Source organism: Trachemys scripta, chromosome 1 (assembly GCF_013100865.1).
Source record: "Trachemys scripta elegans isolate TJP31775 chromosome 1, CAS_Tse_1.0, whole genome shotgun sequence".
NCBI classification, from domain to species: domain Eukaryota; kingdom Metazoa; phylum Chordata; order Testudines; family Emydidae; genus Trachemys; species Trachemys scripta.
In genome coordinates this window covers 38878422-38892554 of record NC_048298.1, presented here as the reverse complement: position 1 = coordinate 38892554, position 14133 = coordinate 38878422, and the positions used below count along the sequence as shown (strand labels likewise).

At 39.5% G+C, this 14133-nt stretch overlaps 1 protein-coding gene across 5 annotated transcripts in view; it reads right to left on the bottom strand.

The window, feature by feature from the left end:
- Positions 1–14133, bottom strand: part of GRM8 (glutamate metabotropic receptor 8) — a 491761-nt gene that overhangs the window by 12753 nt on the left and 464875 nt on the right. The window lies entirely within an intron of this gene.

The following is a 14133-nucleotide window of genomic DNA, read 5'->3' as shown; positions in this document are numbered from 1 at the left end:
TTAAACTCCATTCCCCTAAAAATAATTAAGGCTCTGAACCACCTACATTTTCAGATTATAAACAAATGTGTCTGTGCAGACATAATATACAACAAGGCTGACAACAAGGTTAGCCCTGTATCATCTATTCTAATAAACAGAAGCTTCTGGAATAATATGCCATTCACTGATGCACCAGTGCATGCAATACTGTTCAACTGGCAACATGCTTAACACAGAATCTAATGAGAAACATTTGATTTACTGTTTGACTCCTGTGCCTGGAAGAAAATGAGTTTCTCCACAGTGAAGCTTGAATACCATTTCTTTTAACATTTGTACATTACAGTTGAATTCTAATCATACTATTAAGTGGCACATAACAAATACTCTTATATGCTATGGACTTTGTAAATAGAAAATTGGAATATAGTATCTCCAGGGAACCAGTTTGAAATAGACCTCTATCCCCTACAGACAAACAGGAAGAATTACCATCTCAAAGGGAGTGTTCTGTCTATCACTTATTACTATGAAAACCAAGCTATTCTGATCTTTTCCTGCCTGCCTGGGAAGAAAAGGTGATGATGGCTCCCTGGTAATAAACACAGAGGGCAAATATTTATTCAAAAAAAGCACATTAAAATATTCATTGTGGCTTTGTTCAACAGTTACCTCTCATAGAGGATTTTATATTATTAAACAAGAATTTTACCTACAATTCTGCATGGCTTACTCCAATTTCTCTTTCCAGCTTGACAATACTGTGACTTTACCAGAAGGAACACTGAGCCCACTCTATGGGACAGAGTGAAATATATTCCACCTCCTGACAGCTCCACCAACATTTAATCTCAGTGTGGGATGTGTTTTTATGGCATAGTGACTATCATCATGAGATACGGTACTAAGAATCTGTCAATAATGTCAATCTCCAGATCAACTGTTTTCACTACAGCCAATACCCTCAGTAAATCAGACCTTAGCAGAAAATTAAAGATGTAATAAGCTGGCCCAGAATAACCCAAACAGTAGCACATTTTGAGTGTTCTTCAACTCATGAACAAAGTTTTTCCATTAGCTACTTTACCCTTAGAAATCACAAACAGTGCTATTACTTAAAGCACCATTACCTGAAAAGTGTAACAGATTTGCTTAAGTGGTGTGAACTCACACCATGGGGACACTCCACGAACTATCGGTGGTATTCTATAGATAATGTGTCAAATCTCACCAAAAAGCCAACAGTGCCCTGTGCAATTTACCACCTGGGTAGAGATCTAGCACTTTTAAACCTGACAACACTAAGCACACTAAATGTAGAGTTGTCATTCTCCATGGAGTTATCTGCATGCAACTGTCAAGATAATAAGGTCCAAAGGATTTTGCATTTTGTTACTGGAAGTGGTATGCAGCACTTCCTTCATTTAAATAATACATCACCTGTGATAGCTCCAAAAGTGGATAAACCCCAATTGTGTACTCACACCAGTATAAATCTGGAGGAATGCCACTGATTTCAATCCAGTTGATCTGGATTTACATTGGTGTAACTAAGAGCAGAGTTTGGCCCACAGAAGCCTTAAGATTTGTCCAGGTAACTTTATATGGTTAAAATAACTGGAAGGTTTTTCCAACCTTATATGGAAAGATGTTTGCACATATATGAAATGCATATTTTACATACAAATGGCATCAATGCCTGTTGGCTGCTTTAAATAGTGAATATAATCTGAAGACAAAGCACATTACAGACGCCATTCCTGCCAATAAGACTATTCAGCAGCTAATAATTGTTTTGTCCTTTCAGGTTCCATTTATTTGGTGCAACTAATATGCCCTGTGTTTTACGGACTGAGAAGGAGGCAAGGAGATTCCATTCATTGCTGGAGTAAGTTTAAACCCATTGTTGGCATAATTTAAATCCAAAGAGTTATAATTTATACTCCAAGGATCTTATTACTGTGGACTACATTGCGCCACTTAGACACAGCCCCGCAATCAGAAAGGGAAAACTCAGGATGAAATGTGCCTCAGGGAACCAATTTCTTCCCTGAGCTCCCAAGTACACAGTGTGGGTGTTCAGGCTGCACCATCCAAACTATGCCTGCCGCCTTTCTGTTTCTCCACAACTTTTGGAGGGAAGTGTTTATCCCCATGGAGAGAACAGTTCTCCTTTCCTTGTATGCTGGTGCAAGGGCCAGATAAAACCTGCCTGTATATTATTACTTAAAACTGCAGCTTTAGAAAACATTTGCAGTAAAACACAAAATACATTAAACTTGATTTCACCTCTACCCTGATATAACGCGACCCGATATAACACGAATTTGGATATAATGCGGTAAAGCAGCGCTCTGGGGGGGGAGGGGCTGTGCACTCCGGCAGATCAAAGCAAGTTCGATATAATGCAGTTTCACCTATAATGCGGTAAGATTTTTTGGCTCCCAAGGACAGCGTTATATCGGGGTAGAGGTGTAGTTTGAAATTAGCTCCTGATTCATCCAAAGCTTAGCTTTGACCAAGGTTTGTTCAAAACTGGGCCTCTTCTGTGGATTGAAATCAGGCAGTTTGTAGTTTCACATGGTTTCCATTTGGAACTAGGCGAAACTTGGCCCTTTTCACTGAGTTTTACTTTAAAGTTCTAGGTTTATTCCAGTCTGAAACTCAAAGTGAAACTCAGGGATGCAAATGTGCACAGAGTAGGACCAAAGACAATGTTGCATGAATCCACAAAAATGGAGCCACCTAGTTTTGCACAGTTCTGCTTACATTTAGAGAGAGGCCCAAGCCAAAGTGCAGGATACAAACACTCCCAGGTTTGGAGAAGGGTGGATCCAAACTTTGTAATGGGGGCCCGTCTTGTCTTATATCACTCATCTCAACATTAGTTCATAACCCAATTAGCCCAATCAGTTCTACTATAAGCAAAGAACATATAGGCATGGAGAAAGAAGGAAAGAAAAATAATAGCCTTCTGGTACTGCAACCAAAGACCATCAGAAAACTGTTTTTTTGCGTGTAATGAGAATGGATAGTGCTTGCACCAGTTCCCATTCCTATTACCATCCTTGTCACAAAAAATGGAATTTTTTTATTGTGATACTTTCTGTTTGTCCCATAAAGAACGCTGTTGCTAGGAGCTGCTATCACTGATTTGATTGCACTTGCTCTCTACTGTGTCACTGCTGTCCTTCTCCATTCCAAATGAAACAAACCCAGATCCCAAACTTTGGGCCTAATGCAGCCCCAGTGCCTTAAAATGGTTTGGATCAGGCTCCTTTATAAGATTTATCCATTGCGAAAATTGTGTCTGCCTGCAAGTTTTCTCTGGATTTTACTAATCTAAGCTTCGACTGAAAAAAACAAAGTTTTTGCCTTTCAGGTTGCAAAGATAAGTTTTAGCAATAAAGTATTTATAATGACTTTTGTGTTTTTGAATCAGACACCAGACATACTGAAACATAAGCACTAAAATAGGTGTGACCATAGCCTATTGTTCTTAATGATGAACTACCTCGGAAATTTAATTATGGCTACTTAAATGCTGAGATTGTCAAGCATTTTACTGCTAATTATTTTACCAGGAACATTGAGATGCTGTGATTAATATAGCGCTGCTGAACGTACCTGTCAAATTCTCATGTTCCATTAATAACAAGGCTTCATGTTTTGATTATGGAAACAGCAAATGATTTTTAATGAAATTGTTTGATTATTTGGTTAATATTAGGGTAAAGGTGGTGTCTTATATCATTTAAAATTTACTCCACTAACAGAGAAAACTGCCTAGAGCCCTGAGTGGAAGAATCTCGTGAACAAGTATGTTGTACCCATGATTTGAGTATTGCGCCGGCTTTCAATTAGTGTCTGGTTGACTTCAAGAAAGACATTGCTGAGGTGTCCTCTTCTTTGCAGGTCCAACCCTGCAAGGTGATAAGTACCAACTCCCGCTGGAGCCAATGGGAGCTGAGGGCACTGAACAACTTGCTAGACTTGTAAAGGCTGTCTCTTGATCACTTTACTGCATAGCCCCATTGCAGCATTCAGCTCAGCTTGGAGGCAGTCTGACAGCCCCTGTGCTTAAACACTCCAGGCCTGATTCCCTGTTCTTCTGCAGCTTGTACCATCATTTACACTAATGCAAAGCAAGTGCAAATGACTACACAAGATGAAGGGCAAAGGGAAAAGAACCTCTCCATGTCTAGTGTCAGACCTTTCTCTTATGAGGCTCTTTTCAATCTTTAAAATTCACTCCTCTGGCACCCTGCCAGAGCCCAGGTCCAGTGAGCTGCAGAACATTATATATTTGGTTTAACTTTTGTCTGACTCTTATCTTCTGTTTGATTTTATTCCTGACAAAAGGATAGTGGCTTTTTAATCACTGTGCATTGTGGGTAGTTTTATCCTTCTGTGTAAATAAATGGCTGGCTGCTACAGCAAGAGCTGCACTAAAAATCAATAAAATAAATGAACAACAGCAAAGACAGTTCAGTTCAATAAGCTAGCAAATACTAAATGATCCTGCGTGTGTCTCACAGTGGTAGCTAACCGTAAGATATAGGAGTCTAGGAGTTAGGCTGCCACCACTGGGGTAAGTTTAAAAGAACTACACACTCACTTAGGCCAGGTCTACACTACCACTTATTTCGGTATAACTTACATCACTTAGGGGTGTGAATAAGCCACCCTCCTGAGCGACATAAGTTACACCGACCCAAGCACCGGTGTGGACAGCATTATGTTGGTGGGAGAAGCTCTCCCGCCGACATAATTACTGCCTCTCACGGCAGTGGATTTATTATGCCTCTCTCCCATCGGCATAGAATGTCTTCACCACACGCACTACAGCAGCACAGCTGCGCCGATGTAGCACTTGTAGTGTAGCCTAGCCCTTTAAACCCCTCCCAAACTACACCCCTTTTGTCCAGCAAAGTCCAGACATAACTGAGACTGTTGTATCCTCACACTTGGCTGCTAGGAAGGAGGCTTCTTCTTTAAGTACTGTATTTATATTTCAGAGTAACAGCCGTGTTAGTCTGTATCCACAAAAAGAAGAACAGGAGTACTTGTGGCACCTTAGAGACTAACAAATTTATTAGAGCATAAGCTTTCGTGGACTGCAGCCCACTTCTTCGGATGCATATAGAATGGAACATATATATATATGCATCCGAAGAAGTGGGCTGTAGTCCACGAAAGCTTATGCTCTAATAAATTTGTTAGTCTCTAAGGTGCCACAAGTACTCCTGTTCTTCTTTTTGTATTTATATTGTGTCCATCACCATGGCATCTGAGTGCTAGCTGTGTAATGTAATTCTCTCTGACATTTTAGGAACATATAGTATGGTCTGTGTCTTAGTATATGGGCAGTGGCTGTATTCTTAGCACCTGTTAGACGGTCTGTTCTAGATGGCCTGGAGGTGGGGGACTTTCCTATTGCCTCCTAATTGTTGTTAGGAGAATATATGACTGGATGGAGGTTTGATCTACTCTATCTGTCTTCCTGGCTCTATGCCAGGGGTTCTCAAACTGGGGGCCGTGACCCCTCAGGGGGTCACAAGGTGGTTACATGGGAGTCACGAGCTGTGGGACTGACAGTTTTGAGCCCCCACTAAATTAAATTACCTCCCCATTTTTAACTTATAAGGGGGGACAAACTCATAAGCTTGTTGTGTGAAAGGGGTCACCGATACAAAAAGTTTGCAAACCACTGCTCTATGCTATATGCCACCAACTCCTACCTGCCATCTGTAACTGCCACAGCGCCTCCTGCTAGTGCTCTTCTAGTGTCTGAGACTTTGAAGCTCTTTCCCCCTTTGTCCTCACTTCTCATAGACTGGCTTTATGCCCCTATCCGCGTCCATGGCTGCTGGGAGTCTCTATCAGACCACATCATGGCTGGAGGAATACTCGCCTTTCCTCTCTCACTGCAAGCTAGCACTTTGATTGGGGAAAGAAGGCACACAAGGCCCAGTCTCTCTGTAGCTGTGGAGCACACAGTATGACTCTTTTCATAGAGTGAAATCATGCATTCCCAATCCCTCCTGGAACAGAAAATAGACAGGGAAGGGAGAGAAGACCCAATCCAATCTCTTCCTCCTAGACTCAGATGAGTGCTTTATTCAACTGCACATGACCTTTTCTTTGAGGCTGTCCTTTGTTTTGTGTGGTGTTGCTTGCTCCATTGGATCATAATATCCAGGATGACACATTCTGACTGATGAATCAGAAAGCGGTACCATAGCATCAATTTCATAAGAAAGCATAGATGCAGAAGAAACCGGTCAAGCTGCAGGTAAATGTTTTATAACCCAGGAGGCCAGAGATTAAAGCCAGGTAGGGAGCAGCTCTAACTGGGGTCAAGTAGAACAGTTAATAAAAATATTCCACCTTCTCTGCAGAAATCCCTAAAACTTGGATCTGTAGATTTTTATTATTTCTATTCATGGTACTGTGAAAGCAAGATCCAGCTTTGCTTAAAAGAAAGCATTACAAATATAACCATTATATTTAAAGATATCATGATTTTCATTATTTTGCCCCAAAATACATGAAAATACAAAGCCAGAGTGGACAAGATTTTGCTTCAAACTTCTTTGTGGGTTAGAAAATATGGGGAACTAATCAAATATTTTTTTATCCTTATTAAATATTCTTTTGCCAAACCTATCAATTAAAATCAGGCTGTGAGAGAAAACTGAAATCTCTCCCACCATATTCATTTGCTTATTATCATTAACAGTAAACATAGATTTGATTCTGTGTACTGTACAGGAGATTGGGAAAACCAATTCTGGCTTTCTTATCTATATATTTCAGTAGCTTTCAGATTTTAAGGGGAAGGAAAGATCTGAGGGTAGATTTGAAATTAAATGTGCATGAATGCATGAATTGGTATAAAGCTGAGGTGACGTCATGAGAGCTATGGAAACCTATAGCCTCAATAGAGCCCATATGTACCTGCACTCCCCAAGATTAATGATGGTAATGGCTCCACTGTTCAGATATTTTTCATTTAAGTCTTATGTCTATAAGCATCCCATTTTTATCTAAAAATTCTTTTGTTGTGACACGGGAATAGCTTCTGAATGGCTTCTTTATTTTCTTTTCATATTTTATTTGTTATTTTAAATAATGTAACAATATAAAGGGCTCGAATTTGCAACCCACTCTTGGAAGGTTGTATGTCCAGTAATTGTAGATGACAAATATTACATAGGTCATTGATATAATAAGTAACAACTACTTTTAACTGCTAGTACTTTCCCAAAAATGCTTTCCCACCAGGTGCCTGAAATTATTCTATGATGGGGCTCTCAAGCTAACTAAAAGAAATCCCAGAGTGTTCTTTCCACTTCAGCCTGCCACAAACTCTGGGTACATCTACTCTGCATCTGGGATGTGTAATTCCCAGTTTGGGTAGATGGACATGTACCAACTCTGCTCAAGCTTGCAGACTAAAAATAGAAGTGTGGCCACAGCGGCATGGGCAGCAGCTTGGGTTAGCCACTTGAGTGCATACCTAGAATCTCATTCAGAGAGCTAGCCCGAGCCACTGCCTGCACAGCCACAGCCACACTGCTATTTTTAGCATGCTCACTAGCTGAAGCAGAGCCTACAAGCTGGGAATTACACCTCCCAGCTGCTGTATAGACATACCCAGGATGGCTTCCAGAGATAGTTTCTAATGAAGAGGAACTTCAGATTAGGACAACTCTAGTCCAAACAAACATACTTACTGGAACCCATTCAGTAAGGGACAATGAACTCCAGTTCCCTCACCTAGCCCCAAATATCCAGTCATGACCACCCGGCAGCACCCCTTTCCTGATTCCTCTCTGCCCAGACATGGTCATCCAATGCCCCCCTACAAGTTCCCTCACTTCATACACTACCATCTGTACCTTGCTTTCTCTGCTCCAGTTCTGGTAAAGGGGCCATCTGGACACCTTCTAATGCATCAGAGGAAAGGAGGGATAGCAGGCCGCTAGGCTTTCTCTAACCCTGAAAACAAATAAGGTAAAGGGGGGTCTGGGCCTCTAAGAGGAAGGCTGTGCAGGGAGACAGAGTACACAGCAGCATGAAAATTGCTGCAAACTCAATGGAAACGCAGCCCAGTTTCCATGAGTTGTTTTCATAATGAAACCCCAGAAAAGACATTTTCCCCTTCTTTCTGTTGTTGAAGGAAACAACAGAACTCACAAACATTATAACCTCTGGAGACCCAGCCTGCAGCCTGGTAGGTAACCTATGGTAAAGGAGGCTGTACTTAAAATATTGTATTACAACATATGGGAAAAATTAGTAAGAGACCTCAAATGTTGTGATCATTGGAAATCTCCAGAAAAAAAGCTAAGTTAAAACAGTTATGGTTCAGATTTGTTTAATTTATAATGGTTATTATGTTTTAGATAGAAAACAATAGATGTTTGAAAGTAATGCTGTTTAAAGTTTAAGTTCCTTCTACAACTACCTTAAATCTCCTCCTGCACCTTGGTCCATCCTCTCTAACATTCAAATGCAAGCTCACCCCACACACTCAGAGAAAACTCTACAGACTGGCTTGCAAAACTCCAGACTCACTTATTACTAATATGTGGAAGGTTTGACTATTCTCCCTTCTCTTGACACAGATCAGATACTACAGCATCTCACAGACTACATTCCATGCACCACACCACTTCCATTCATTACACCACTGTGGATTGTCCACCCTACTGTAATCCATTCACCCCACAATCCATATTGTGAAGAGGCCCCACTGTGTACACACTGGCTTGAGTTCAATCAATAAAATGCCCATTCTACACAAAGATCCTGATATTCAGAAGTGATACACACCCAAAACTTAACTTACACTCAGTGGGAGCTGTGGTTCACCCCATCCGAAAAATACTCTGCAATGCTCACCACCTCTGAAAAATCAAGCCACTCTGGGGTGAAAATCTCCAAACACCAGTCACACCATTGGATTATTGGATTGAGATCTGCAGGCACTATAGGCCAGAAGGGTTGGTGCAGGTTATATAATTATACAAAGGAAGAACGTATGTGCTAAAAGGCAGGAATTCCTACCATTAAGTGAGGGATGCATCGTGGGAAAAGGGCAGAATTCTATAAGAGTGAGGAGTTTCTTTGATATTGAACATTTAAGTTTTACTTTTAACCCAATTGCATTTTATTTGCATAATCTATAAAAGAAATATATTTTCAATCTTAATTATTTCAAACTGAAGCCTTTTTGGGAAAAGGGAAAAATGGGAAAGATGTAAAGATTATAGGGGCCCTGCTGCCTCAGCAATGCACAATGATATACATTTTTAAACTAACAAACTCTCTTTCATGCAATTGAGGGTTATTCTCTGTCTTAAGACAATGTACATTTCAGATATTCACAGTGGGTGAAATTCACTCATGAGGAGAGGACAGCATAAGGCATAGGCTGGGAAGTAAGCAGTACATTAAGCCTTGTGCTGGCTTCCTACATTGGTATGAATTTCCCCTTTCATATTTCCAATTATGATATATATATAATTGTCCTTCACAGTCAATACTAGAGACTTTCCAGTACAGATATGTTGAAGTTTACAACTCATTTCCAACCTCTTTTCAAATACTTAGAAATGTACAACATGCTGTCTTCTGTGCTGTCTTGTTCAGACTTACACCATCTACCCGGATAGATAGAACTAAACAGAACACAACATGATTTAAAGAATCATTTTATATTTGCTCTTTTGGAATTTTACAGCAAAATATCCTTTTCGAGAAGATGCTGGTCTGTAATTAATTCAGTTTGCAGGTATCTTCTTTGAATGCAAAATGTAATAGCTGTCCAAAAGCTAAATCAACTAGCAAATGTGGCAGATGGGCAACTATTCAAAATAAATTAATGTATATTGGCACATCTTCAATTATAATCCCTTTGAAAATATGGGAGATGACATTTAGGAACATTCAAAACTCAAGAAGCCAGTTGGCAATGCCAAAATTGTCACTTTCATATGCATGAATGTCTTGTAATGGAAAAGAAAAAAATGTTGATTTAAGGAGAATTACAGATAGATGAGCTAAGTGAAGAAATATGGATTGAATTTGATTTCTCCAGCTTCAGGATTTTAAAGATGTGTGGTTTCCTACAGCATAAACTGACCCTTTCATTGATTGGCACGACCTTTAATCTGCAGTATTTTAGCTGAACAGCAAAGATTATAATTTCTTGTTCAATTATGAAACATAAAGAATGTTCCTGTTCCGCATGTATTTGCTAAATGACCTAACCAACACTATTGGAGTTCCATTTCCATGTCTGAAAGACACAGAAAAGAATTATTAATCCTGCTGATACATAATGCTACTCACTACATTTCACTTCCTAATTTCCGAAACACCTAACCTGCAATAAAACTTGACTAAACAAATAATGGAGAGCACTACAAATACTATAAAACAACCTGGAGTCCGGTGGCATCTTAAAGACTAACAGATTTATTTGGGGATAAGTTTTTGTGGGTACAAACCCACTTCTTCAGATGCATGGAGTGAAAACAAACGTCTTCAAAAACAGATGTCAAAGAGAAACTGCAGAGCTACAATTCATTTGCAAACTTAACACCATTAATTTGGGCTTGAGTAGGGACTGGGAGTGACTGGCTCACTACAAAAGCAATTTTCTCTCTCTTGGTATTGACACTTCCACATCAATTATTGGGAGTGGACCACATCCACCCTGACCGAATTGGCCTTGTTATCACTGGTTCTCCACTTGTAAGGTAACTCCGTCCTCTTCATGTACCAGTACATCTATGCCTGTATCTGTAATTTTCACTCCGTGCATCTGAAGAAGTGGTTTTTTACCCACGAAATCTTATGCCCAAATAAATCTGTTGGTCTTTAAGGTGCCACCAGACTCCTCATTGTTTTTGTGGATACAGACTTACATGACTATCTCTCTGATATAAAACAACCTCTGATTCTATAATAATTAACCTGCTAGTAGGCTTGGTTTTAAAATGTTTTTATTTATTTTAACGCATATGGCACAAGTGACAGAGTTCAAGTACTTGACAAAAAAAAAAACATTAAGTGAAGTACATTTGTTCGGAAGATAATTTTATTTAGCATCTTTAAGCAGGGCATAATTAAGTTACTGTGTCATACAAAATGATTGAGGCTTACGTAAGTAACAGCTGGTTACCCCAATGGCTGTACAGCTGCAGGGCAGCCTTTGGCAAGAAAATCTGTGCAAACACAAATAATGTACTATGCTAATGGACACAATGTAATGAGCAAGGAAACAGCTAAAATGGAAAGACAAAAAGAAAATCAAACAATCAAACAAGTCCCTTTAGACCTCAGCATGCATTTCAACTGCAATTAGTACATGAAACTCTTACAGAGTACTATCCTTATTTGGAAATGTTAGTAGAGTTGATTTCTTACGTCAGCTGACATAAGAGCGCTTCTCAGCTGCTGTAAATTGATACAATTTATTGACTTCAATTAAATTAGAAAGCTGCACCGATTGAGGTCCAATGATTATAGGGTAATTAGAATATTTTTCACAACTGTCCTCTCCCACCTTTTAGAAGAAAAATAAGCAAGCTGCAATTTAAACGGTCATAATTAGACAAAACTATGTGCATAATGGATTTATGCCAGAAAATCAAAAAAGAATCCTACAAAAAGTGCAAATGTGGACAAATTGCTAAGGATGAGTACAACAGAATAGCACAAGCATGTAGGGGCAAAATCATAAAGATTAATGTTCAAAATGAGTTATACCTAGTAAGGGACATAAAAGGCAATATAAAGTTCTTTAAATACATTAGGAGAAAAACAAAGATGAAGGAAAGTGCAGGTCCTCTATTTAGCAGGGAAGAGGAGCTAATAACTGATGACATCAAGAAGGCTGATTTGTTTAATGCCTAGTTTGCTTCAGTTTTCACAAAAAAAGACAATAGTGACCAGATTCTCAGTACAATTAATACTGACAACAAGGGGGATGGAATGCAAGCCAAAAGAGGGAAAGAACACTTAGAAAATATGCAGATAAGTTAGATGTATTCAGGTTGGTAGGGCTTGATGAAAGTATTTTCATGTTATAGCAGTCTCAGATGATGACCCAACACAAGTTCATTTTAAGAACACTTTCACAGCAGATTTGACAAAACGCAAAGAAGGTACCAATGTGAGATTTCTAAAAAAAGCTACAGCACTCGACTCAGGGTTTAAGAATCCGAAGTGCCTTCTAAAATCTAAGAGGGACGAGGTATGGAGCATGCTTTCAGAAGTCTTAAAAGAGCAACACTCTGATGTGGAAACTGCACAACCCGAACCACCAAAAAAGAAAATCAGCCTTCTGCTGGTGGCATCAGACTCAGATGATGAAAACGAACATGCGCTGGTCTGCTCTGCTTTGAGCAGAACCCGTCATCAGCATGGATGCATGTCCTCTGGAATGGTGGTTGAAGCATGAAGGGATATATGAATCTTTAGCACATCTGGCACATAAATATTTTGCGACGCTGGCTACAACAGTGCCATGCGAACACCTGTTCTCACTTTCAGGTGACGTAAACAAGAAGCAGACAGCATTATCGCCTACAAATTGTAACCAAACTTGTTTGTCTGAATGATTGGCTGAAGTAGGACTCCACTTTACATGCTAAAGTTTTACATTGTTTTATTTTTGAATGCAGTTATTTTGTGTACATAATTCTACATTTGTAAGTACAAATTTCATGATAAAGCAGTGGTGGGCGGCAACCTGCGGCCTGCAGGCTGCACGTGGCTCGTCAGGGTAATCCGCTGGCGGGCCTCGAGACAGTTTGTTTACATTGACTGTCTGCAGGTATGGCCGCCCGCAGCTCCTAGTGGCCAGTTTGCCGTTCCTGGCTAGTGGGAGCTGCAGAACGGCGAGCTGCGGCCACTGGGAGCTGTGGGTGGCCGTGCCTGTGGACGGTCAATGTAAACAAACCGTCTCGCAGTCCGCCAGTGGATTGCGCTGACAGACCATAGGTTGCCCACCACTGTGATAAAGGGATTGCATGACAGTACTTGTATTAGGTGAATTGAAAAATACTATTTATTTTGTTTTTTGCAGTACCAATATTTGTAATAAGAAATAAATAAAAAGTGAGCATAGTACACTTTGTATTCTGTGTTGTAACTGAAATAAATATATTTGAAAATGTAGAAAATATACAAAATTATTTAAATAAATGGTATTCTATTCTTGTTCAACAGCGCGATTAATCGCAATAAATTTTTTTCATCATGCAATTAATCGCAATTATTTTTAATCGATTAACAGCCCTACTATAAATAGTAATCATTAATCTTAGATAAAGCATTTTCTATGGTGCTATGATTCCTATGCTGGATTCAAACCCAGCACAGATTGCTCATTTCAAAGTTGTGCCAATGCTTTAAACCTGACAGACAAGCCTCTTGATTATGATTTTTCAGAATATTCGGAGTGCCTCTACAAATCTGTTGTAATGATTAAATAAGAAGACACTCCACCTCTCAAGGAAACACTGGTTCAGATGTGCTAGCAGGCTAATTGGTAAATTTCTCCCCCGTCCTCCCCACACACTCATTTTTAGAAATAATTAACATTTCTTCTCCCTACTTATGTTTTCAAACTTTAATTAACACTCCTAATTATATTACTGAATGTATAGGGAACTGTTGCATGCTACCAGTTATATAATATCCCAATTACTATTTACTAAATAATGATTTTCTATCATTATAGACTATTAACAGTCATCTCTAGAATTATTAGTTACAGTTCCAAAGCAGCTAAATGAGGAACACAAGAGCAACCTTTTCTTTCAAACTAATGAGAAAATCTAGTGAATTTCACTCAAGGAACTGGAATGTAGAGTCTCAAGACTGCAAACTGGTGACTAGACAATGGAGCCAATCTAACCAATTAGCCAGTTCCTCCAACCCATCACAGGACTCACCCAAACACATTTTTCTTAGCTGACAGGCCACAATTTGTAAGTGCAATATTGAGAATGTTAAAAACAATGCCTACAATACATGACAGAAACAGAATCCCATATGATGGATTTGCCTGTTACTGTAGCCCAGGCTTAAATTTGGACTTTCAGGGTTCATAGGCCTTGGATATGTAGG